The sequence below is a fragment of the Camelus bactrianus genome, chromosome 5 (assembly GCF_048773025.1).
Source record: "Camelus bactrianus isolate YW-2024 breed Bactrian camel chromosome 5, ASM4877302v1, whole genome shotgun sequence".
Classification (NCBI taxonomy): Eukaryota; Metazoa; Chordata; class Mammalia; order Artiodactyla; family Camelidae; genus Camelus; species Camelus bactrianus.
In genome coordinates, this window is record NC_133543.1 from 65,605,670 (window position 1) to 65,633,557 (window position 27,888).

At 35.7% G+C, this 27,888-nt stretch overlaps 1 protein-coding gene across 5 annotated transcripts in view; it reads left to right on the forward strand.

The window, feature by feature from the left end:
• The first annotated feature begins 18,261 nt into the window (after positions 1–18,261).
• GULP1 (GULP PTB domain containing engulfment adaptor 1) overlaps positions 18,262–27,888 on the forward strand; it is a 228,981-nt gene continuing 219,354 nt past the window's right edge. Inside the window, exon 1 of one of the 5 annotated variants that reach the window (XM_074364013.1) lies at positions 18,262–18,647. The gene's annotated coding sequence lies outside the window, so the exon portion shown is untranslated. The remainder of the gene's footprint in view (positions 18,648–27,888) is intronic. The other 4 variants (XM_074364012.1, XM_074364017.1, XM_045520430.2 and 1 more) reach the window with 4 other exon arrangements.

Consider the following 27,888-nt stretch of genomic DNA (forward strand, 5'->3'; position numbering starts at 1 on the left):
ATTGCATTATCTCTCCTCTCCTAGGGTCACATTGCTAGTAAGAAGTAAAGATTCGATCACTACTAAGAAAATGTGACTTTGTTAGCTATGTTTTTAATCTCTATGCCATAAAAAACAAGTATTTTAGCTAAAATACAAGATGATCTTTTTTATTTCCACCTTTGTTTAAAAGAATCAGTTTTGCAAGAATCTTCTCAAATGTCATCATTTTCTATAAATTATTTATTTTAATGTCTCTTCAAGCAAACCAAGGATTTCAAAGACATGATCTAATTAATTAACTTCCCACTTAACTCTATTTAACATGAGATTTATTTTTTTTCTAGAAACACAAACAATTTTAATCCATCACAAAGCATTTGCTCTGTGTGTGTATGTTTGTGTGTATGTGTGTGTTTTCAGTTCTCCATTGCTGGAGATTTCTTAGAACTGGAGTTTCTAATTCAAGCAGTATTTCCTGACTGACTAATCTTAGCATCTTTTCATTTATGTATGAGAATTTTACATATTGTTTTTGAATTTTTTGTACATTACTCATGATGACTTTTATTTTAAACAATTTCCTGTTTCCTAAGAGGGCATTTTTAACAACATACCATTCCATTGTTTGATTCAGAGGCTTATAATAGGCTCAGAGTTTCTACCACATACTGTTTAAGAAAATTATTTTAAATATGTGACATAGGAGAAAGATTTTTATTTGTACTACTGGTTAGGAAACATCACAAAATAGTATTAAAAAGGAACACTTATTTTCCCAAGAAATATTGAGACCAAGAAGAAAATGACACTAGTATATGAGTGATGTGGAATTATAAACCAGTGAAGAGGTGGACAATAGATGGAACAATTGTCTATTCATGTGAATAAAAATAAAATTAGATCCTCATCTCAGATCATACACAAAAATTCAGTTCAGCTAGGTCAAAGTATAGAATTTTAGGGCATTTCAAACTGTATTTACATATTTTTTGATTGATAAAAAGATCATCAAAATTTTTACTTTATAAGCATTATTTTAATCTACTCTAGGTAACTTTAATTCATTTTCCATGGAAATGTATTTTTATATACATGCTTGTTTTTCTTTCTTTTTATTATGAGCTAGTTCTTTATTAAAAATGAACTTTCTAAAATTGTCTAGCTTTAATTACTGTGTAACATTTCATCCATTATGCAATATTTTAAACATCAACCAAGGGTAAGGTACATACATTGATTGCAGTTATAAAATCTTACAATTTTTTCAATAATTTATTGGTTAATAATATTTTTGTTTCCAAAATATCCTCTATTCCTTTGACCATCTATCATTCTAAAGCAATACATTTTCTAAATGTATCCTTTGGAAGGATATCTGCATTTCTAGCCACCCCCCCCCCCCAAGAAATATTCTTCATGGTCTCCTTCTGAGCTTCTATGCTGTTTTCAAATGTCATGTGTTTTGGATATTTGTTGCTGTGAACATGCTCCCCTAAAATTTAGTAGCTGAAAACAACCACCATTTAAATATTACTTAAAATACCATTGATCAGATATATGGACAGGGCACAGTGGCTTTGGATGGTCTCAGTTCCACACCAATGTCTGCTGGGCAAGACTGGCTATGTGATTGGCCAGGCCAGTGCAAGAGGAAAATGTGGGACTGTGTTTATCAATTATTATGGATTTTGAGTTGGTGACAGCCAAACACTAAACCAAGCACAGGGCTCTTCAAGGCATGGGGACATTCTATGTGACTGTTCTGGTCGCATATCATCCATACCCTGCTGCCAGAGCTGGAACATTCAGGATGGAAAAGTGGGAGCTTAGCTAAAGTGGCTCAACTGGGGCCATGTGTTTGGGACCTTGTCCTCACTGTTGGCGAGGCTTCTTGGTTCTCCTCTATGTAGTTTTAGGACTTTTCTGTTTCCACATGGCATTGCCACATGGGCTGTTATTTTGCTTTTGGCTTCTCACAGCATGGAAGCTGGATTCCAAGAGGAAAAGATGAAAAGTGCCTATTCTTTTTAAACCTGGACTTAGACGTCCACTGCATTCTGTGGGTTGAAGCTAGTCACAAGGCCAGCAAAGATTCAAGGAGAGGGTAAATAAGCTCTACCCCTTGATGTGAGAAGCAGACTGTAATGTGAAAGGGAAGGAAATTTCGGGACTATTATGTTAAGTGCATAATGTTAAAGATGAGAAGTACTTTAAAAATATTAGGCAGAAAGCTTAGCATTTGAACCCAGAATTGTTTCATTTCAAAGTCCACTCTCTTTCCATTGGTCCAAACTTTATCCCAAAGATTAGAGGCTGGATTTTATTTTAAGAATTACATCAAATTAAAAGGGCTTATAATTACAGGTGTTTTTTTTTTCTCCAGAATTGTGGTATGCAAGCTGTACACACCAAACTTAGTTAACATTCAATGAGCTGAGGGTTTAAATTGGAATTGTAAGAATTCATTAGTAATTTGACTAAGAAGGAAGTGGCGTTTTCCCACTAATTGCTGAACTAAAAGTGAAAAAAGTACATTGCTTTCATACTATTAAATGATTTATATAAAACTAAAATGGCATAATATTTCTAATAATGTTTATCTTGGCAAGTAATAATAACCTAGAAATTAGAAAAATACAGCTAAATTAGGAAGAAGGAATATTGTATAAAATTTAGGAAATGCAGACACTTAAAAAATTTAGCTAATTTATATTTCCACCGCCGAGTCTAACCACTATTAATATTCTGTATGTATTCTTCATTAAGTTTTTAATCACCATTAGACACAGTATAAAAATTAAGCTTAGAAACATCTCTATTATTTTATTCATGAGCACCTTCTCCTTACCTTAAATTACAACTTTTCTATATCATTACATTCGTTTGCTACCTCTTCTCATTCATCTGTTATTTCCAAGGGTTAGCCAAATGTTACTTGCTTCAGTAAAGATATTATAAAGAAAGGAACTATTTTCATGCATTGGGATAAATTACAGTTTTACAAAATATTTGGCAGTAGATGGAATAAAGAACATGAGACAATAAAGGAAACAGCATTATCTGAGATAGAAGGAAAAAACTGATGGAAGTGTACTATCCTGAATTCTAAAACAATCCTTCAAGATTTTCTTGCATTATTCTTTTTCAGATAAGAGCAGCACATAACTTTCTTGTAAAGGGAAAAAGGAAAGTTTTATCCATAATTTGAGTGTGAATCTAAAGTAATTAACTGGCTTACTCAAACTTTTCAAAATAATACATTAGTTGAAATTACATCTGTTACATAGCTTTCTTGCTTTCAATACCTTTTCTTCTGTTTCCTTCATACTTTGGAATGTGAGTTTAAATAGAATTCAGTGAGTTATTTTTAAGTCAGAGTGAGAACCTTTAAAACAGAGCTCCTAACATAGTATGGCATTGTCTCTAATTTCATCTTTCTTAAAAATTTTCCACCACTACTCTTAATATGAATATGAACTATTGTTCCAATAAGGCTTTGTGAAAATAATTCCTAACATAATAACTATATTTATAAAACAGAGAGTTTTCAGATTTTTCTGAGTGCTAAGATAATGCTTTATTTCCTTAAAACATGCTCTGTATGATTTCCAGCTGGAATCATGCTCTGTCATAATGACCAGTCCAATTTTCCATGTATAAAACGTTCACTATGCAGCTATATCCTGAAGCAAATGTAAGTGAGGTGTATCATTACATAAAAATTACTTCTTAATTTTGACATCTAGGCCTCCTATTCCAGATAGCAAATCTCATGAGCTTTTTATATTGTACGGAATTTTTAGCATATGAATCCGTGTGACAAAAAATTGTTTAATGTGTTCTTTTCTCCTTTGAAAACTCATTTTGTCATTGCTGAAATGTCAATAAGCAACATTACAATGGTTTTAACTTCTCAACACATCATTGCAATCTTTAAAAATTATTTGTGAATAATGAAAAAATATACCAGAATTATTTCTAGAGGATCTTCAGGAAGTTTGCATAACAGAATATTGAATAGGGTTTTCCTGCTCTCCGGCTGTGCTCTAGCTTTAAGCTAGGGGCAAAAATGTATTATATGTTCTAAAGTGAGCCACCCACAACTGGTCTTGTTCCCCTTAACTCTGAAGGAGAACAAGCCCTATTGCCAGTCAGGATGAGAAGAGGATTGGGAATGAGGAAGGAAGAACTGTAATCCTCAGCCTCCTGGGGAGTGCAATGTTCAAGGAGAAATTTTCTTTCCATTTCGCTGGGAGAGTGGGGCACCCTTTCTTTTGGACTCTCCCACAGGCACAGTTACTATTAACTCTCTGGAAAGCTGGCAGGTGCCATGCTCTAGAGCTTCAAGGCTATTTGTGAAATCCAGGCAGCTACGTCTGCTGTTCCCAGAATCATCCAAATTAAGCCTTTGTTTGTCTGTTTGGAGTAGGAAAGTTGATAGATTATCATTCTTCTCTACTTGAGTTTCTAGCATTTGTTCTACCAGCCTTGCTTTTAATAATGCAAAGCCCAACTTTTGAAAATGCCAAATGAACCTTCTCTCTCTCAACAAAGCTTGTCACTTGGAAATCTAAAGTGCTTTTGCTTTCAAGGTATTTATTATTTGCAAGATGAGTTTTTAAAAGCCTAATTAGAGGCTCAAAAGCCAGAATGTATGCACCTGTATGTGCATAAGCAGAGAATAGAGGGAAATATTGCTACCAGAGCAATGAGTACAGAGAAGCATGTAAAACAATCTTATTTACTACCATAAAATGTTATCCTGGGCTAGTACAGTTGATGCACAGAGCTCCAGAAGAACGTAACAAGACCCAAATCCAACTGTTCTGACTTCAACTCATGCATTTTTTCCCTTCTTCTTTGTTACTACATTACTACCCTCTCAAGTGATGTCAAATTATTTCTTTTAGACTTGCCAAGACCAGTTATATAATAATGCCATTTATTACTCATATTTATGGCTAGAATTATACACCTGTTTAACATTTAAATGTTCTTGTCAAGGAAATAAAAATAAATACATTAATAAAAATCAGTTATTAAAGTAGAAAGTTATAGAAATAATCTACTAAGTACAATTGAAAAGTCTGAAGACTTTCAATAAAAAATAAATGAGAAAATTACCTCCTCTCTGTAAAAGTAAAGCTAATAGTACTTACCAGAAGTAATTAATGTTTATAAAGTACTTTTGACCAGGAGCTGGCTAATAACAAACTAAAACTGATACAAAATAAAATATCCTGAAAAAGAACACAAAAATTTTACAAATAAGTTGCATTAAGGCTTTTATTCTCAAGTGAGTATTAGTTTTATTTTAAATATTTACAATGAAAAGGAAATTATTTTTCCATACTAGTTGAAATAATACACTATCATAGTCTTGATTTACTAAAATTGTAATCTGCTTCTACTTTTACACATTCTTTGAAGTAGATAATAAGACAATATTGTTTCAGTTATCCTTAGGAAAATTCAAGTGTTGTACCAACAGATACATACAAAAAAACCCAGATTCCCACATGATGTACCCTGCTTGAAGAAGAAATTTTAAATGGTAGTGTCATAAAAGCACATTTTACTTTGCCTGAAGGCATCTAAATGGTTTCTGATGTTTGGGCATTATGTAAATGATTTTTCTAAATATCTTTTGGGGATTTTTCATATTTATTTTAATGTCAAATTGGATTTCATGATGCCTAATAGGCAACTGAAGTTTTTAAGCTTATACCCATTTTTGTTTTTTATTTCATTTTTCATATATTTGCAAGTTCCTTCTGTTTCCAATAGTTGTAAAATTTATTTTTAAATGTTGAAAAGTCTTCAACATGCTAAGTTTTATGCTTCCCCAAATTTATTAAGTCCTAAACCAAAGAAACTCATGTTAATTAAAACTCATCTATCACTAGAGTTAAACATTTGAATACAGTCCAATTTAAATAAAGATAACTCTTTCTTGTATCTTAGAAATTACTGGTTAAAATATGTTAAATGTCTTCGGTTTAGCCCTCCAGATTTACCCACCATCTTTTTTTGTTTGTTTGTTTTTGTCCTGGTATGTTCCCTGGAAGACTGACCCATTTTGAGACTGCATCTGATTGCTCCATTGCCTCCAGATTTTCTATTGTGGTTGCGCAGTGAGAAGCACCAGCAGGAGGTGGAGATGTGGGAGGAGAATGATGTCGGCACACTTATACCCCCATCCTCTTCCTGACAAGTCATCATTTGGCTGTGCCCTTTTACTAAAGGTCACAACTTCCATTAGACATTCTTCTCCACATAGTTACCCTCTCTGGGTTCTAGTAGCCATTCCTTCCCCTTCCTCTTGCCCCTTTAGGTCTCCGTGTGGTAATGGCTTCCCTAAGTATTACCCTATGAGGGTAACAGTATTTCTGAAACTTTGCCCACACCTTTATAAACAGTCTTTTTATTAAACTCTTATCCAGTTACCTAGTTTGAATGACTTATTTGTTTCCTTCCAGGACTCTGACTAGTACATAGCTTTTCATAGAACTTTCTGAAATATTTATATAGGCTAATACTTCTGGTACTTGGGGAATCTTACATGTTTTTGTACGTAAACACAGAGGTCAGCCTGTTGCTAGCTTGTCATAGTAGGACATAATCTAAATTGCCAGTAACTGTACATTTTTCTTTAACCTCTCATCAGCTTCTATTGTATAATCTAGAGTCTGTATTATTCAGTAATAACTAGAGTGTTCCTTTACTGTTTACCTTTCCTCGTGAGCTTCTTAATCTTATCCTTTTCTGAAATTCCTTCAGTCATTGTCTTTACTCTTATGACTAAGTTTTCTCAACAGCTGATGTTAAATATTAAAACAATTAAAAGGGTGGTGATTCCTGCATAATGTAACTTTAGGAATGCAAATTTAATAAGACTTACCCATGTCATTCTCATTTTCTTCATAGTTTTATTAAAGATTCTGAAAATATACATTGTAGGGTTGTAAAAGTAGTGGCTGTAAGATCTAGGTTTTCCATTATCATGTTATGTCATTGGCTATTCTCAGAAGTCAGGAGTATTTGAAACTCCAGTAATGCAGAAGTTAAGATGCTCAAGATGATCATTATCAGGGCCCAAAATGTTTGAGATAAATTAAAGATGTAAGACCCTATGACTGGTATCTTCTCCTAGTACAATAAAGAATCACATCACTCTAAAGGTTGTCATTTTTATACCCTTTCTTATTTTGTGTTCAGATACCCCAAAATATTAAGCTTGATAAAAAGGAAACTCAAGTCCCTTAATTGGTCTCCCTACTTTCAGTTTTACACAGCTTCTGTATCTTTCCTAAATGGTCATCACCAGAGTGCATTTTCTAAAACAAACGTATTACATTATAGGACTTTCAGTAGCTTCCATCACAAAGATTTACAAGATAAATTCAAGACTGTCACTGAATTCTCACTAACACACTGTTTGAAGTTCCTCATATTTATCTATTTCAAGCTTCTTAGCCTTTGATCGTGCCATTCTCTCTGCCAAGAATGCCTTTCTCCATCTTGCCTGCCTGCTCTACACCCAGTCACCTTTCAAACTCCAGCTCACATTGTGACAACATGCCTGATTTCCTGCCCTGAACACTAAGGAATATATTTCTATTTTAGTGCCTAACCTGTATTTATTTATTACATGGGTTTCCTCTGTTAGACTGTGAGTTCCTTAAGGACAAAGACTGTGCTTATTCACTGTCATTTCTCCTGCACCAGCTCAGTGACTGGCATTAGAAGCACTCAATTCTGAATGCTGCATGAATGATGATGAAACTCCTGGAGCAGGCTGACCTCCATCATTCCTGCTCCTTAGTGGTGCACTTCCTCCAGTTCTTTGAGTAGACAGCGTTTTAAGATTTGAACCAAACTCAGTCAAATGATGACATTAGGTGAGGCAGAAGAAACACTCTTCCTTACAAAAGATTTCCACTTAATAATTGGAAAAACTGAGGAAAAGAGAAAAATCACTATTAGAACCAGTACAGTAATACTTGCTGCAGGCAAAGTCCATCAATGCATGTTAAAATTATTGGGCAGAAGTTTAAGGAGAAATGGGATATTTGCATAGTCTCTAAGTATCTCCTCCCAAATATTTATTAATTACAAAGATCAAAAAAGTAACTTTACAGTGGAGAAAGCTGGTGGACACGTCTACCATAACCAAGTTTACATCCCCAGTGTGAACTGACATCAATAACATGCACTTCCAATAGGATAATTATGAGGATACTTTATCTCTGTGGCATCTTCCTAATTGCTCATAACCCCTGTGTAACTAGGAGAAAACAGCAGACAAACTTGATTAGAGGGACATTCTACAAAATACGCATCCATTTTTTTTCAAATTGATTAAGATCATGAAAGAAAAGGAAAGAGCAGGGAACTATCACAGATTAGGGGAGACTAAGGAGACATAAAGGCTATGTGGGATTCTGGAATAGAAATTGCACTTAGGTGGAAAAACTGGCAATATCTGAATAAATGCCATTGATTAGTTAAAAGATAAAAATAAAAACATAACTGGAACTTGGTACCTTTTGACCACCAGTTTAAACTGCCAGTTATAAAATAAATTAAGTACTGGGAATGTAGAGTATTATTGACTATAATTAATAATACTGTATTGTATATGTGAAAGTTGCTACAAGAGTAGATCTTAAAATTCTCATTAAAGGAAAAAAATTGTCACTATGTGTGGTGATGGATGTTAATAGGACTTAACTGTGGTGATCATTTAAAAATACATGCTTAAATTGAATCATTATGCTATACACCTGGAACTAACTGACATACTATATCTCAAAAAAATTTAAACTATGTAATTAAATTTCTTTCTTAAAATTGAGGTATAGCTGATGTACAATATAAAAATTTCAGATGTACAACAATTTTTAAACGTTATATTCCATTTATAGTTATTATAAACTATTGGCTGTATTCCCTGAGTTTTATAATATATCCTTGTAGCTTATTTATTTCTATGTCATAGTTTGTCCTCCTTAATCCCCAAATTTCTTTTTTCTTGACAAAAAAAAAGTTAGAAATATCTTTTACTTCCCCAAAGAAAAATGTACAGTTACAGTTTGATTCTTAGCCAAAGCTATTTTTTCTCTTATATTTTGGCCCACATTGATTCAGTTTCAAGGCAACCCATAAACATATGAAAAGTCTGAATAGCTTTACATGTTACTTTGTACAACTACCATTTATTTTGTATTTACTTGCTAGACTATGCTAAATGTTTCATACTTACTAACTCTAGTAATTTTGACAACTCTGTTTCAGAAATGAGGAAACTAATATTAAAGGAAGGGAAGCTACTTGTCCAAGATTCCATAGCCAGTAAGTGGCAGAGCACATATTTGAACTCGTGACTATTACTCCAAAGCCGATGCTTTAAAACTCTTATGCTGTGCTTCTTCCTTCAAAAATCAACAGTCTAAAAATTCACACTTACAAGAAGTATCTGAAACTGAATTCAGTAAATAGAATCTAAGCTGTGAGAGCTTCCTTGAAATTTCAAGCACTGTCTTATAAGATAAATCTGTACAATCATTCACTTGCACTTCATTAATTCTCCCTTAAACTTACGACATAGTACATAAAATTTTCACTAAAAACAACTTAACTTCATTAATTAAGGACTTTATTATATTTTTCACTTATACAATGTATAGATTTTCCGACAGAACACTGTATTTATAGATAGTGGTGTTCATTTAAAAGTCTTAAGCAATTTATTTTTATGTGGAAAATGGATGATCATTACCTACAATATCAGTATATGTGAAAGATTAGTGTAATTTTAAAATTGCTTCTGGAGGGCTTCATTTTTGAAATTGAACAATGAGCTTGCACAGTTACACCCACTGAAAACCAGCCAATTTCCACTAAACTGACAGTGCTTTATCTGTGTGTATTCTGTTGCCAGGCTAGAGTGATTGTTGACACGGAACCAACATGACAAGGCTGTGTTCTAGCAATTCTTGCCACAGATTGCCTTTTGCAGAAGAGCCATTATTAGGATTATTTCATCCCTGTAATGAAAAAGAGACTCAGGGAGAGAACATCTTTGATTGTTAGATTGTGATAGGAGCCAATGTCCCCTTTGCTTTTTAAAGCATGATGATGTTCCCAAATCACACTATGTCTAGCTCAAGCGTATAGGTGCCTCGCTTTGCTTTGCTTTTCTGACAGGCCCTATCATCAGGTCTGGGTAATTTCTGATACAGAGTTTTAAATGGCATTTAAGAAATCAGCATTCTAGTGAAAGACCACAAGTTGTAATTTTCAAATAAAAAGTTTTCTTTTGCCAAAAATCACTTTTTAAATGGTCTAAAATGTATTATTTATTTCTTACTTAATTGAAAAAAAAGCATAATTCTATTTGCAATACAATTTGTTCTATTTTTTTGTATTTTAAGTATGTGAATCTTCAAATGGACAAAATACCTTCTGAACTCAGCAGGTTTTTTTGCAAATAAAACTACTTTGAGCAAACTTTCCAAGCTTGCAAATCCTGAGGCAGGAGAGCACATCTCAGGAGACCATTCCTGGTCATCAGGCCAGGGCTTTCCATGAAGCAAGTCCAAGTTTTTCTCTTTTCATCATGACTGACTTCCACATAAGACACTCACTATGGTCCCGGGTGCATGTGAACTGGAACTAGAAGTCCAAACCTGACTTGGATTAAGATCTGTGTTTGCCCTCATTTCTACTGTAAAGTAAGCTGTTGCATTCCAAGTGTTATTTGTGTTATGTAGTTCCTGTAGAATAATGGCCCTTTCATTCTCAGCGGTAAACAAGGAACTGAACAAGCGGCAATGTAATGGCTTGGAAGGTAAAGATATAATATGAATGCGTGCAGAGGTCAACTCTTTTTGAGTTGGAAATGCATCTTCTCTTTCAGGATCAGAAGAAAAAGTTGAATAATGAAATGATTCAAGTAACTGATATATAAGTTGAAAACAATTCTAACAGAAGAGTTTGGGGTCAAAGGTAGGAAAGAAGAAGATGTGATAAGGAAACTTAACAGAAGTATTCCAAAGTTCATTTGGAAAAATAAACTTGAGAGAATAGTTATGAAACTTTTAAAGGGGAAATAATAGAGGGGAAATTACCCAACAGATATTTTAAACAGTTATAGGGTGAGGTAATTAATAATGTTTCATTGCAAGAAAACACTGAAAGATAAATGGGAAAGGGCAGCTGCTAGCCTGCGTGGTGCCTTTGTGCAAATTAGAGAAACCCTGAGCACCCTTCCAAGGGAGCTCTGCAGGTGCTTGGCCAGGAACTGAGGATGCCTTTGTAGTTAGAGAAGATACCCCTTTCTCCAGACTCATGGATAAGCTCCACTGGCATGGCTGAGAGAGTTTCAGTCTGCCTTTTGCTTGTTTTAGGGAGTCTTCCTGCTTTGTGTATACTGTTTGACCACACCTAGAAGTTGTTTATAAACAGACCCTATTTAAATCTAAATTAATGCATGATAGGGGTTACTTCCAAGACCACTGAGGAAAGAATGGATCATTCAGTAAATGACATTGGACACTTATGTAATTATCCTGGAAAAAAATAATAAAAGGACAAAAGATTTGACTTAGATTTCACCAAACTAAATTGGAAAGAAAAAAGCAAAAAGTAAAACTACAAAATGCTAGGAGAAAATATAGGTGATTAGTTTGAGTAGAATATCTTTATAAGCATTACCAAAGAACCTAGAAATCTAAAAGAATCGTGTACTTTTTTTGTATATAAAGAAATTCTATATAGTCCAAAGGAAAAAAAATCCCACAATAATCTAATTATTTTAAATTAAGTTTAAAGAAACAAATACTTGAGGGTTTTTTTGCTGGATATTAATATGTTAACTTTTTTTTAAAATTTATTTTATTTTGGGGAGATAATTAGGTTTATTTATTTATTTTTGACAGAGGTACTGGGAATTGAACCCAGGACCTTGTACATGCTAAGCACGCACTCTACCACTGAGCTATAACATCCCCACCATTTTGTTTTTTAAAGAACTCTTAAAAGTGGGTAAGAGAAATAAAAATATATAAATCCATGGGGAAAAGAGAAGGACAGACAAAGTGTATACATAGTCAATTTATAAAAGAGATATAAATGTTTCCTAATCTTATGAAAATATGTTCAGCTTTATTAACAGTGAAAGTAATAAAATTTAAAACAATAATTGAGCTGAGTTTTCACTTCAATTATTTGAAAATTGAGAAGTGTTTGGGAAAAAAAAAGTAACAACCAAGATGGAATAGTTCACACAATAAACTTTACAGACATTAAAATGCATATAAAAATAAATATTTTGCAGAATGCATATAAAAACAAAAAAATACACATTAAACACATTAGAATGAGTCCTCCTTGCTAACTACACAGATAACATAGGTAATCAACAAAAGACAAGTGCCACATGTTGAAGTGGCACCCACTTATATATTGCTCATAGGAATACACATTTTTGCAAACTTTCCAGAATTAGTTTGGCAATATGAATTTCATCTATTAGGAATGTGCCAAAGAGGTAAACATTTGTTGCATTAGTACCCTGATGGGGGGATTGCAATGCCTCAGAGAGCCACGAGGAAGCCCGAGTGTGGTGAAAATGGTGTCCCAGTGAAGAAGCAGCATCCTGTGATAAGGTAGAGCCCAAGCAAGATGTGAAGAAAATCTACAGAGTTGACAGCCTAGCCCAGCCTAGAGCCTTGGTAGAGGTGTGTGTTGGGGGTCGGTGGGGGTGAGGAAAGCACAAGACGGCTGTCTGTCTTGATTTGTTGGCCCCTGAGCAGAATGATGAAGATGTTCCTGCAGAAGAATGGCCTGATCACACAGGGGAGAGGGCTGTGACAGCCATGAAAGATTGGTTACAGACAAGTACACTGATTAAATAAGAAAATATAATAAGAATAATGGACGTGGAAGCCATATTTTCACTGGAGGAGAAGGGAGTTTACAAGTATGGAAAGTGGTATTGGACTGGAGTGGAAGGCAAGTGTATGAACTCATGACTTTCAAAATGAAAGAGAGAAAGAATGAAAGAGAGAAAGAGACAACATGTATTCCCTTGCTTTGGCCACTGAGAGGACATAAGTGAAGCAAAAGCCTAATAGCGATGACATTGTACCTGGAACTCAGCTTCTAAATACCATCCTTCGGTAAAAGGGACTGGCTGCTTTGGAGGAATGGCTGATTCCAGGTCTGGAATTGGGAAAATACGTGATGAGACTTGAATACCTTTTTGTGCCCAAAAGTGAGAAAGTATTACCAAATGATGAAGACTTTGCAAAATCAGCTTGAAATCTGAGACAAATCTGAGACAATCTGACTATGAAAATAAATCATGATAGATTATGAGCATTTAAATAAAATAGCAAATCATATGTCTATATAACATAAATAAATAAATAAATAAATTGAAAGTTTGATGAGGAATGCAATATTTACATAGTTTCAAAATACTGCCCCAGAAAATACGTACCAATTACAAAGGAAAAGGGGTCAACATTACCAGAGGGGAAAGGGGGAGTGGAGGGATAAATTGGGAATTCAGGATTTGCAAATACTAACTACTATGTATAGAATAGATAAAAAGCAAGGTCCTACTGTATAGCACAGGGAACTATATTCAATACCTTGTAATAGCCCATAATGAAAAAGAATATGAAAAGGAATATATATATATATATATATATATATATATATATATATATATATATATATATGTATCTGAATCACTAAGCTGTACACCAGAAATTAACACAACATTGTAAACTGACTATATGTCAATTAAAAAAAATTAATTAAAAAAAAAAAAAGAGAAGCCTGACAATACCATCACCTTAATCAAGTGAAGATCATCAGTAATGGGACAATTCAAAATTGAGTGCAACTTGATAGAATTAAAAAAAAAAAAAAGAATATAGTATCATACCTCCATGTTTCACTATCCAAAGATTCATAACCTGAATCTAACATGATAAATTAAAGGACATTTTGCAATATAACTAGAGAACAATTCTCAAAAGTATTAATGCCATGAAAGTCAAAACGTGATAACTATATGTAACATGTGATCTCAAACTGGACCCTGTTTGTGTAATAGAGATAATTAGAAAAACTTGAATGAGACCTGAAAGGTAGATAGTAGAAAAGTGTTAATGTTAATGTCCTGAGTTTTTATGGTTTACCTTCATGGCAAGGTCTATGCTTGTAGGAAGTACACAAAATTATTTGGGGAGGATGGGGTATCGTGTTGGTAAGTTACACTCAAATGGCTAGGGAAAAATAATTATTTGTACTCTACTTGCAACTTTTCTGTAACCTGAGTTTTTTTTTTTTCAAAATAGTAGTAATAATAATAATAAAAAAGTCTATACTCTAACCTTGAGAATATACTTCTAAGTATTTATTCTAGTGAAATAATTGGCAAGGGATAGGCAAAATATATACAAATAGTGTACAAAAAGTATGTGTACAGATGTCCTTAATGTCTTTGTTTATAATAGCAAAAGAAACAGTCAATAAACACTGGTAAGGGAAAAGCCCATGGTATACTGGTATATTGTTAGGAAGCAGTAAATATGCACAGTTTACTTCCATGTGAAAAAAGGGAAAGAAAAATGTAAGTGGCTATAGGTACTGAATAATGCCTTTGCTCTTGATTTCCATGCTAAAATGTTTTTTCTGGGTCTTTACTTATCTGCCCTTGAAAGATATTGTGACATATTTGATAAATACATTTAGGAATAAATGTGGCAAGAATTATTTGAAATGCAAGGTTCAGCTACCCCCTTCTCCACCCCCCCCCCTTCTTTTCCTCTCTCTCTCTGAGGAATGGATCTCAGGAAAAACATTTAACCCCTTTTTCAAAGACACTGGCTCTTCCTAGGTAGGGAGCCCGGGAACCACAGTGACTGAGAATGTTACTTTGATTATTCATTTTTAGATTTACCGATTGAAACCAGGTCTCTGTCAATACTTGAGATAATATTTTAGCTTTCATTTTAAAATTTTGTTCTATTTCTCAATTTATCCCTAACTTAGGCATAGAGAAGGAATGTTACTTATTGGAGGAGAGTCTCTCAGAGACTTAAAAAATACTTGGAGGGTATAGACCAAATGTTAGCAATAGTACTGTTGGTGATGGGAAAACAGGTAATATTTATTTCTTTTGGGTATTGCCCCTATTATTATTATTATTATTATTATTATTATTATTATTATTATTATTATTATTATTATTATTATTATTATTTGCAATTAGTATGTTTCATGTTCTTAATCAAGAGGACCAAAATAGACTGAAAGATAAAATGATGGAACGTAGAAAGTAAATGTAACACTAACTCCGGAACCCAGATCCCTTAGGAATGTAATGGATTGTTGGCCATTGTTATATATACCAAAAAGACATGTGCCCCTTTTCAATTTACATAACTGAGATATTGAATTCCATCTTGGTTTTTATTTCCTTTAAAAAAAAACTGTCAAATAATTTAACTGATGGCTTTGCAGCAATATAGAGACAAACAACCAATAAGTTAGCGTGTTTTTGTATATTTTTGTAATAATCAGCAATAAAATTGTTATTCTCAACATAAATAACAGGTAGTTGTCTGTCTTAGTCAAGGTTCTTTCAGTTCAAGTCAGAGAAACTTGAAACTGGCTTGAGCAGGAAAATTAATTTAAAAATGTTGGAAAGCCGCTGAGTCTCCACCACAGTCCATATGTTCCTATGATGAATGTGAAGACTCTTCAGATGGAAATCTGAGTATTTGCCATGGGTAGAGTTAGGCATATTCTAATGATAGTGCCCTGCCAGAGCCTCTGCATTTCCTTTCTTCAGTTCCTGGGGCATGCTATAGATCTGATTTTAAATCTTGTCCTATTTGATTTTAGTGTTTTTAAAAACTTGCTTCTGACATCCTTTAGATTTTTATACCTCTAAGCCATTTCATAAAGCAGTTCATGTCATAAGTCATGTTATAAAAATTACAGAGCAATAACAAGTTTAGAGACTTTAAACATTGGGAGGAAATATAAAAATGAGTAATCTTTAGCCCTGTATGTAATGATTAGAAAAAGACAGTTATAGGAATTCATGCATCCCCATTCATCTATCCATGATGGATGTACTTTATGGTTATAATTTTTTCTCTTTTTGGCAACTTCCAAGTCTCATGGTAAGGGAGCATAGAACTCTAAAAGAGAAAGCTACGAAATGCCTTCCAGAAATGATTTTAGCGGCTAACTTAGGGAGAGGCTAGCGTAGTAGAGACCCTCTACTCAGAGGGAAGATATAGGATCTTATCTCTGAGAGCCTGGGAGTTATATAAAAATCCAAGCAACTTTCAACATTGAGTAAGGTGAGAAAAGGTTTAGAAGAACTTCTCTTTAAAGATTATACAGGCAAATGAATAAGAAATAAGTACATGTTATGAGATTTTTCCATTAATTCAGTTGATGGAGCATAGAATGTTTGATTTCTGCAGCCTGCTTTATTCTTATGGCCTGCGTGGAGCTGTACTGTATTGAAAACTAAACTAGTGTTTCTCAAACTGGGTTCCACTGATCATAGTGGTTTGTTGGTGCATTCTTGGGAGTCTGGAGTTATCTATTCAAAAATATTGTTTAATATTGTGTTAGAAGTACACACACACCCATATATTTATAATTATATAATGGAAGCATGGATTTGGTCATCCGGTCAACCTCCTTATTCCTAAGTACTGGGCTATTGTGATTTATTTTTATAATCATGTTGAATTTAAGTGATCACCTAAATAGCACCATTTATTTTTTAAGGGTTGTTTGAAAATTGTTTTAAGATTATTTACAGAAGAAGCAACTAGCATTGTCCTCAGATTAATATCTTCAGTGTAATTATTTTACATTGTGTGCTTAATTGTCGTGATAGAGTGGAAGACATAGTTAAAAGAGGACTCTGCCCACGTTTGAAGAGGCCTGATTTCTGGTCCTAGCTTTAGCATCTCCTAACAATGAGATTTGGAGAAAGTCAGTTAATATGCTTGGACTTCAGTTGCTTTGTGTTTAAAGTAAGGGAATTTGGCTAGAGCTAGGTAATCCCTAACTTAAGTTTTCATTTCAAAAATTGTGATGTATCTTTTTTAATGGAAAAAGTGTCAGGGAGAAGAAAATTGATTCAGTTAACAAGATCTTTGGGGGAAATTTCTAGTACCATCTTCTCCTAGTTACAGCCAAATATAGTGAGATATAAAAACCAAGTATTTATTGTCTCCTCTGTGCCTGACACTACTCTATTCTAACTCCTATAAATGTGACCGTAACTGTAAGTTCTGTTATATAATTCTTTTTGGCAGTTGTAATTGCCTCCAGTGTCCTGGGGCACAGAATGAGTAAGGATGGAGTCTGGAAAGGAATCTGGCTTGTCTGATTCTAAGCCCTGGCTTCCACTGTAACACATTATATTTGTTAGCTTTGCAAAATGCTTTTTTCCCTTTGTCCGTCTATTTTCACATTCAAATAAAAAAAATGACTAAACTAAATTCTGAAATGTCCTAAAAAAAACTTTACTAAGGTCCTCTCATCCTCAGACAGTCGCTTAAATGAGCATACTCCTCCTCCCTGTCCTTCTTCCCACACAAGTTTACTGTGGTCAGTGAGAATGGTTTGTTGTGTTGTCCCTTGAACCCTATACCGAGGTCCTGAATCTGAGGTTAACATCTGAATGGAGCTAATGAGCATGATCTGGTGGTGGAGGCAGTTTTCGTTCTCTTTCTTTTTTTTTTAAAGGCTTAACAAAGTGCAGAAGTTCGGTCTGAGTTTTTAAAAATGAGGGGGGAAAAGTGTAGAGGTGCCACAGCACAACTGTGTCAGTGCTTTCTTGATAAAGGCTGTAAAGAAGGCACGTTCTACTCGTATTCGTGTATGTGCGTCTGTTGACACTTTTTTTTCCTTGTTAAGCAGCAGAAGCGCTTTAAAATTGTGTTCGGAAACACATAGAGATAAGGGAAAGCGAATTGTCCCGATCCAGTGCTTCAGGGAGGAGGTTCAAAAGGAAACGCGGCGGGGGACGAGGGATGGGGGTGGGGGAAACTGTGTTTTGGCTTCTGTGCGGGCTGCGAACCCGGTACGGTAAGGCCTCTCCTGCAGTCGGGCTTCTCTCACATCCCACTCTCCCCCGTGGGTCCTGTGCGAACCCTACACAGCCCCGGGGGCCCAGAGGAGACGAGCATCAGGGATTGAAGGAAGTCAGCGGGCTTGAACACAGGCGTCCCGTTTGGAAGTGTCCAAGGAGACCGCCAGAAGTGCGCCAGCCGAGTCTGGGAGAGTTTCCTTCTGGCCGAGAGGGGGAGCCCTGCGTTCCCAGCCGGGAGCGACCCGGAGTCCCGAGCCTCCAGCCCCAGCCGCCCGCCAGCGCCAGTTTTGGCTTCAGCCGATTAGGAAGAGGAGGGAGGGGGCAGAGAGCGCGTAGAGGGAGGGGACCGGAGCTGGAGGGTCCCGAGTCCAGCACCGTGTTGACGTAGAGAAACTTTCCCTCTCGGCCACGGAAACGGCGCCCCGGCTGTGCTGGAGAGGAGATCGCCGGGCTCCGAGGACGCGGCGGCTCTCCACGCCCCTGCCCGGAGCCTGACCCGACTGCATCAGTCAGTAAGGTACGGAGAGACCGCGATTTATGTGGGGGCTTCCCGGGCTGCAAGCCCAGCGTCCCGCCAGGTAGCTTTTGGTCTCTTTTCAGCTGACATCCTGAGAGGCGGCGGGCAGTGGTCCACCCCGGCCGGGTGTCGGGGAAGGAGGGCGCGGGGCTGCGCGCCGCCGCTGCCGCCGCTGGGCAGGTTGCAAAAATTAGGACAGTCAAAGGCTCGGGGAGCCGTCCAGCAAGAAAGGAGGCTAAGACCTGTTGACGACTGCCGTGGCAGTGCTTCAGGGATGACAGGGAGCCTCACGAGGTCGAGGACGCTGCGGCCTCCCGACTCCTGGAGCCCTTTGTGGTAACTTTGGTCCGGGTGGCCGGGGCCGGTGGCAGGAGCTGGAGGGAGCGGCGTGGAGGTTGGGTGGGGGGCGCCGGTGGATCAGTACGGCTGAGGGTGCGCGGACCAGACGGGACCGAGCCGGCAATTCATCGCCGGGTCACAGACAGGCGACCCAGGAGCGAAACTTCTTCCAGCCTAACCTCTCTTTTGTTGGCTCCGGGAGAGTGTGGGCATGGGGGGCGGGGAGGCGCGAAGCTCCTAGGCCGGGCCGAGGATTCTTTAAAGCCTGGGGCGGGGAGGGCCCAAACCCAGGGGTGGCGCCCACATTTTACCCTTTGACAGAATGGGTCAAGTAGTTCCTTCTGGCGGGCGCTACTTTAGAGGGGCACACCGCGCTGCGAGGTGAAGAGACCCTGGGTTCTCCGTCCCGCAGCCAGGCTCGCTTGCCGGGGTCCACCTCCCCGTGGGCTGGCTGACTGCACAGATCGGAACCCAGCGCAATCGGTTCTTCCCAGTGGCTCCTGGGGCTGCCGCGCAGACTTCCCTGTGTGCGGGAGGGAACTCTGGGCAGGCTGGTTTTCTTGGAATGTGTTTACGATGTTGAATGGGACTTGAACAGGAGGAAGCTGGACGCTGCAGCTGGAACTAGTTGCCAGGGTAGAGTAAGGAAGACGTAGCTGGTGCTGGGCTTGGCGAGTGCACTTAGTACCTTGGGCAAACCCCGAGTTAGTGAAGGCTGTTTGTCAGGGTATCCCTTCCTAGTCTTAGTAGATTTTGCCAACTGAGCTCACCTTACTTTCACTTGCAATCAGACATCTACATGCGCTATTTCAGTCTGCAAGTTTTACAAAGTATAATGCAATCAAGAAGGATTTAATAAATTTATTTTGGGACCTGCTTTAAAAATTTTTTTCATCAACATTTAAGAGTAAAAGTTTTTGGAGAGTGTTCTAGTTAAGACTCCACTTGATAATTTCTAGGACTAGAAGATCCCCAAGAAAGATTGTTTTGTGTCTTTGCTACCAAATGGGTGATAAGATGCTAAAGGAGGGCAGTAATGAGACAGGAGTGAATATGAGGCGGTAGGAAACTCTGAGAGGACCTGGACATTTTTCAGATTTGCAAATCGCCTCTTTCTCTGCCAGTCTTTTCCTCCTTCCCCAACACAAACAAGTAGCCTTGCTAGAAAACCCACCAGTTGGGAGACTGAAGTCGCTGGCGACTACAAGCCTTACTGAAAACAGCAGACAGGCTAAGGTACTGCCCCATTGCATAATTAAAAGGTCTCCTTGAGCCGTCCAGGAGTGTTTTCCAAGTTTTTACGACTGACAAGGAAAGAAGAGAGGAACCTGGCCCGCAGCCAAACTAGACTGAGCTCAGTAGCCAGGCATGAAAGAGACTGGGGAAGTTGCAGGGAATAATTGGAAAGGAGCTGTTGGTTGTACTTGGGTTTAAACAAGGGATTTCTTTTGCAATGAGAAATTTTAGGTGACCAAGATCAGTCTTCTTGGCAAAAAAATAAACTAAGCCCAGAGTGCTGTGAAAGAAGTGCTCTAGGAGGTCAGTCTGACCCTTCCCTATCAGTATTGCAGTGCAGTAGCTGGGCTGGGGGCCTGATGCTTTTTGTGCTGATCATACTTTGCGAATATCCACATTTTGTTGCTGTTTGTCTCAACTGGACTAGGCCTGCTTCAAGCCCTTGACCTTGACCTTCTTTGTTCTTATTGCCACTAAGAACTGAAGACTTGGGTTTGGGGCAGATGGTTTTCTACTAAATTGAATAATTCAATTATTAGATATTCTCAAATGGCACAGATTTGGGTCATGAAATTAAAGTGGAAAATGTGTCCAGAAGTCTTCCTTGTGTTTGTCAGAAGTGGTCACGATGATGATGATAATGGATATTGCTTTTTCACCTGAGGGAGAAGTTGGTGTGATCTCAGTATTTTACACATTTGCCCAAATGCCTAAGGCCCTGCTGCTTCCAAGTTCCAGACTAGCCAGGAACTCAGAACCTTATCTGCAATTTAGACCCTTCTTTTAAGTGTTATAATTGTTCATGTTTCCTTTGCCTCTCTCTCTCTCCTTTTTTTTTCCCAAGAAGGTAGGTCTACTATTGTGGATTTGGGGGTTGAATAGTAAAAACCACTAATATGGTTTGTATTTCCTCTGGGTTGGTGAGTTTGAGATTGTGAATATCAGCCTACTCTTTGAGACTGACTTTATGAATCACCCTTGGCAAAGTGTTCTCCTTGTCTATGATTTCAGTTTTTCCACTTGCAAAGTAAAGAAATTTCCCTTACATAAGTACAAGCTTACTGTGAGCATTAAAGAGATGAAATTGTGTTAATAGGTTTTTAGACATAAAGGTCATAAGGCTTCTGACTCAGTTGATTCAGTTGAACCTGTAGGAGTAAACTGAAACATTTATATCTAAAATACACATGTAACAGTGACATATCTGTAGTTAATTTATAAAAATTACTACTTTTACGTTTTAATCATAGCTTTAGTTTAATCATAAATTTTATTTTTTGAGCATATTGGGTGAGATTTTGTTATGGCTAAGGCTGAGTCATTCTCTCAAACAGAAGAGAACAATCAGGAAATTCATTTATGTTTTATTTTGGTTTATATTTATACTCAAGAACCGGTTATTTTTTTAAGACCAGCTCAATGTTGCCTTTATGAGAAGTTACCAAATATATTTGAAGAAATTGGCACCCTTCTCGGAAATAACACTTGAGAGACTAAAATACATTTATGATGTACAAACAAACTTTCTTCTCCCAATGGCCACAGCAGTTTCCTTAAAAGTTTAGAGGGTAAATTTTGGAGCCATTCATTAATTGATTCAACCAATATTTGTCGCATACTTTTTATGTCCTGGGGAACATTAGGCTTGGATTCAAATCCCAGAACTGAACTTGTCATCACTGTGACTTTGTGCAGGTTATTTTACTTCTTAAATGTTTTACCAACATATAATTTATTGTCTATTTGCTCTCTGTAATGTATGAACTTGTTAACTATTGATACATGCATGATGATTGTGAAATATTTAATTTTTAGTTTGATATGTCAGTTAGTAAAACAAACTATTTTTATAGCTCAATGTGCTGTATCACACTCTTGGATGTTTAACTTAACTATTTTTCAGGTGAACAGATCGCTGTATTGGAGAAAGAAAACAATAAGTATGGATAAATTGTTTAAAGGATAAGATCTTTTGTAAAAATCTTAATCATAACTTTTTAGACTTTATTATTAACGGTGAATCTATAAAAAGTAGGAGTGTATGGGAAATTGTAGTTGAATTTGTGATCATATTAACAGAATAGGCACTTTTTTTGAATAATCAAAGCACAAGTGAATGTTCAAGGATCTAATATTCAAGGGTAATTTTAACATGAAATATCCAGTTTTGCTTTTGCTTTTAAATTAAAAATCTTTAAAATCTTAATCTCCATTGCTGAATAATAGATGATTTTTATTTAAATTTTACTTAGCAGAGCACTTTGGTTCATTTTACAAAACCGCGATTTGTTTTCTGAAAACTCTAAAGAGCAAAAAAGTTATTTTAGTTGAATATAATAGTGAATTCAAAAGTAGTTACAGGAGCCAACTGCATGACTGCCATGATGAGCTCTGGTCTTTAAACGTATTAGAGGCTGGTAGATCTAATAGTGTTTGTCTTAATGCATTTAGAGATTAGGAAACTTAAACTTGTTCCTGTAGGAACTTAAATATATTCAAATTGGAAGAGGAAAAATAGTATAAACTTTGAGCAGAGAAATGGCTTTGCTTCCAAACAGTGTGAATATGAAATTGAAATCCAGCATTATTTTTAAAAATACTGCCTAAAAGTCATTTTTCCAGAGCTAAGTTTAGAAAACAGTTCTTATACACTTTTCAGTCTCTGTTATTTGTCAGTTTTGTGCTAAGAAGATGTTTGCAGTCACTCTAATGATACTTATAGTGCATGATTATTTTTCATCAGAAGACAGTTAATTAGCTCAAATATTGTGGAAGAGAGTAAGTGCCAATTTTCTGTTTTCAGTGAAGTAGTATAGTTATGGTAAATTTGGAATTAGTTTCATCATTCAATAATGTGTATTTAAGAATAGTTTTGGAAAGGTGGTCTAATTTGCTCCCATAATATGAATAAGTGAGTTAATTTACATAACATTTGTGATTGCAAAGATTAATATGACTTTTTAAAAGAGTTTTAAATAACACTGTACATATTTTCCAGGATGCATCTAAGAGCATACCTAGACAGTACTAGCTGTCTTTATTTCACTTTTTTTTTTCAATTAACATTATATAAAAACACCTACATATAGTCTTCATCACATGCTTTCTGAAGAGGAGATTCAGAATATGCCTTAGAAACTCAAGTTTTGGAATAACTAATCCCCCCCATGTGTATGTTTATATGTATATGTACATAAAATTATGACATATATTCTTTGCTATTCTCTGTTTGTGCTAAGTGTATTTTTCGTAAGGAAAAATAACTTCAATTAATTGATATTTCTGAGCTAATTTTAACCATTAATTTAAGATCTTTTCCAGATAACTGTTGCTAGAGATCCTTGACATTTTTTCTCCAGATTATAAAGGAGTATTCAGGCTCCTATTTATACCTGTCAAGGCAGAGAAAAAAGTGGGAAAGATCTACTATCCCCTTTCTTGGTTCATGGCCCTGATGGTAACATCATCATGGAGGCCTTTTCTACTTTTCTTAAATAGACCACAGGCAAATGTACAGTTAACAACCATCAAAAGGTAAATTCACTGCTTGGAAGGTAGCTATTACTGGTAAGTTTATAAGGTTCTGTGAGGTGAGAATTGTGTGTAAATGTAGTGTTTTCCTGGTATTGTGTAACTTTTTCTGATGATTATCAGATGTTATCATTGACCTGTTCCCTGAAACACCAACCATACGTCCTCCAAGAATTTCAAGGAACTTAGACTTTGCCAGAGCTATTAACCAAGAGCAGATGGAATGATTTGGGCTCAATTTTTACTCTACTCTTGTAGAAATGATGATCTTCAGTTAAGCACAGCTAGTCAAGAGGTTTGGTAGAAGGAAGTGTAGAGTGTAAGTAACCTACTAAAGGAAGTCATTAAGGATTTGGATGTATAACCTTTTAAAATAATTATGTAATATTTCATCAAATGGTATCCAAGCTCTACTTCTTACGTAGTTTGTATTTGAATGAGGTAATGTCAATTTCAGACAGAGTTTTAGCTAAAAAGTAGAACCATCTGTGTTGTAGTACATCTCCAAATTTGAGGTAATTAAACATTGACAAGAGAGTGAACTTGATTTTAGCCTCTTGATTTCTCTTTTAGCTATTTACAACTATCATGAATGCCAGTAAAATTTTAACAGCAAATAGGTTAATTTACCCAGATTTCCACCTGGGTGGGTTAAAAACATAGCTTGGTGAGTACTTATAAGACTTTTATTTAAGAAGTTAGAATATTTTGTAAAATATTTTTAAAGGTCAACATATATATCAGTCACTGTAATCTATTTAATTTTTGTCTGCCTTTGAAGAACTCTAATAAATACTTGTTACAGAGTCCAAACTCGCTCTGCTTGCCAAAAGACAGGCCAATAAATCGGGAGAGAAGGTGTTGGAGTAAAGAATAACAACTTTATTCAGAAAGCCAGCATACTGAGAAGATAGCAGACTAATGTCCTAGAGAACTACCTTCTCTAAGTCAGAATTTGGTTTCCTTTTATACTATAAAGGACAAGAGGGTATGCTTGGTTCTTGCAAACTTCTTGGTTTAGGAATTCTTTGTTCTTGGAATCCTTTGTTCTTGCAGTTGTCCACATGGGTCAGATCATGGTGTCCCTGTAAACCTCCAACAAAACAAATATTTTCTATTCTGTAACTTGTTATCTTTATATGAATGGAAAAGTGTTAATATCATTAAAGATCAGAGCCTTGAGAATAAGCTATCCTATATATCTCGGGTTCTTGGCAACTTTCTTTTACAAAAGGTGCAGAACCAGCAAAACTAAGCCCAGGAAACAGAGCACAGGGTTAAAGCCAAAGGAACAGATCTAATATGGAGTCAGATTTGTTATTTTCTATTACGTACTGAATTTTGGCTGATGGTGGAACTTTCTTACTACCTCTGTGAGGACATGCACTATTATAATCATAAAAATGTTCTCCAACATAAATGTTGATCATTGCTGGTAGTATACATAGATACAGAGAATAGAGAAGGTTTGGCTTATTGTAAAAAACAATTGTATAACTGAGTTAATTTCAAAGCAGTTTACCTCTATGCTGCATATAGTAATTGAGTATAATTAGTAAGAAGATGCTGCTTATGCAGTGAGTTTAGCAAAATACAGTTTGAGAGAATTGCTAGAGTCACATTTGAGTAAGTGAATTGTTTGAAATTATCTAAATGCCATCTGAAATGACAAAAGTCTATTGAAATTTCAGATGTATAAAGTAGCAAGCCTTTACAATTAGAGTAAGTATTTTGTGAATTATTATTTCTGTTTCAGTGCATTGTATTGTGATTCTGAATATAGGAGAAAAGCCTTTAAAATTCTTAACGACAAACAAGTAAGATTTATCATATTGCCAACATTGTCTTTAATTCTTTTTGAAGGTGGAACTACTACTAGATTGATAACATTTGAATTATCATAGGCTTAATTGCTTAAATTAAGTAGAGTAGGAAATTTATGATTAATTTGGAAAAATGAGATTTCCTAGAGTAATGTAGATGAGGCTTTAAAGAACAATGTTACAATAAATCTTTCTTTGGGGCTTATTCAGTGAGATACTGACTTGCTTTAAAATCCTCATAAAAATTTGCAATCTTTTCCCCCCCTTCTCATTCTGAAAAATATAGCCATATTTAAAGTATGAGTTGACAAAGGGATTCTGATATTATCCAGTTGAATTTAATAAATATTTATTGAGCACCACTTTTTCTGTTTTTGGCTGTTATGTCCTTTTTAATAGTAGGTGACAGAGACTTATCTCAAATTAACTTAGACTTAAATAGAACTTGTTATTCTGCTCTACAATGGAGAGAAGGTTGAAGGAGTAGGGGTGGAGGTTATTCATCAGCATGAGGGGACGCAGTGTCTAGAAAGATAGTGTGATGGTTACCTGGGCAAGGATGAAGATGAGTTAGCAAGCAAGGGAGTGGGGCAGTTCAAGACAGCAAGTGGTGAATGAAGGCAGAGAGTCATAGAACCATTTGAGTGGTTTAACAGAGCAGACTGAATCTGGGAACTGTAGAGATGTTTCTCTGTTCTGTCTTCATGATGATGACCATAGTCATTAGTAATTGCCTATGGGAGTTTAAGAACATTAACTGGATTAATTAAAAAACTGCTATCTTCTTTTTGTATAGTTTTTACTTTCTCCAGGTCTAACTAACATGTAATTGGAGTCACAAGGAGTTGAGTGTGTGCTCCATGTCACACTCCAAAGGGTCCATGAACTCGGTTAGGGAACAAAAACATTATTATTCTAATGAACACCTCACTTAAATTTAGTATATTTTTCAGTTTTGAAGGCAGGGAAACACACACACAGTGTTAAGTACCAGTAACTTTCTGGAAGTTGCAGATGTTTATTGTCATGTCTCATTGCTCTGACTGCACATATTCTGAAATGTTTTTATGTTTATGACTAGTTTAAAATTGCAATAATAATTACATCTGCTCTCAGGTATTATTTTTCATTTGTAGATATATCTACAGACATATAACTTTACCTCCAATTATTTTTAATATAATTTATTAACTGTACTTTGTTTCTTTTTTTTAAAGTTTTTTTTCCTCTGTTTTTATCCTTATCTCTTTTTTCACTCTCTCTCTCTCTTTTTTTTTTGGAGGGGAAGGTAATTAGGTTTGTTTGTTTGTTTATTTATTTATTTATTTTTAATGGAGGTACTGGGGATTGAACCCAGGACCTCGTGCATGCTAAGCATGCACTTTACCACTGAGCTATACCCTCCCCCTAGATAAGTCCGTTTTTTTTTTAAATAGTTTGTATTTTATCTTATGCATTTAAAAACAGTTTTTGATAAGAGGTCCATAGACTTCATTAGACTGCCAAATGGATTCATGGCACAAAAAAGGTTAGGGATCCCTGAAAATCTATACTGATTTCTTTAAAGATGTCAATGAGTTGTGCTTTCATTTAATGAGATTAAAAGAAATTGGAGTTATTTAACTCAGTTTTATCTGATAGCATTTAGTTATACAGAGATGACCTAAATTGTTTTTGAAAGTAAATTCCCAATAAATAATGCTTATTTTGCAGATAATTTGCTTTATTCAAGAAGCGTGTGTGCAGTTCTTGGTTGTCTTACTTAGTGACATAGTCCAACAAAGAAGCATTTAATTTTATTTCAGAACATATACATTTAAAAAATAGATTTATCTTTTTCACATTATAGCATTAACTATTTTTGGAAAGGTTTGCTGCGAATTTTGTCTTGTGGTTGCAAGAGAGAACAGATACATTTTGCAACAGAGAATAGACGTGTTAAACAGGTTTTTGTATCTCTTGTTTGGTAACAAGTAACCATGTCAGTATCAGCAAGTTCCTTTGAATACTAAGGAAAAAATAAATAATTTATATACATATAGAAACTTGATTTTTTTCTATGCATCACTGAGTTACTTAAGGTTATATTTTTGGTTATATGATGTATATTATTCCTGACCATTATTCATGAAAAAGTTAACATATGCCAAAAATTTGGGAAAATAAAAATACAGAATACATAAATAAAAGTATAGAAAATTATGGGGTTATGAAGGGGAATCTATAATTAAAACACAGGCGATGTGATTTATCACCTTATATTCCCTTCCTTCTTTTTGCTTGACTAGACAATTCTGTGAAGATACCTCCAT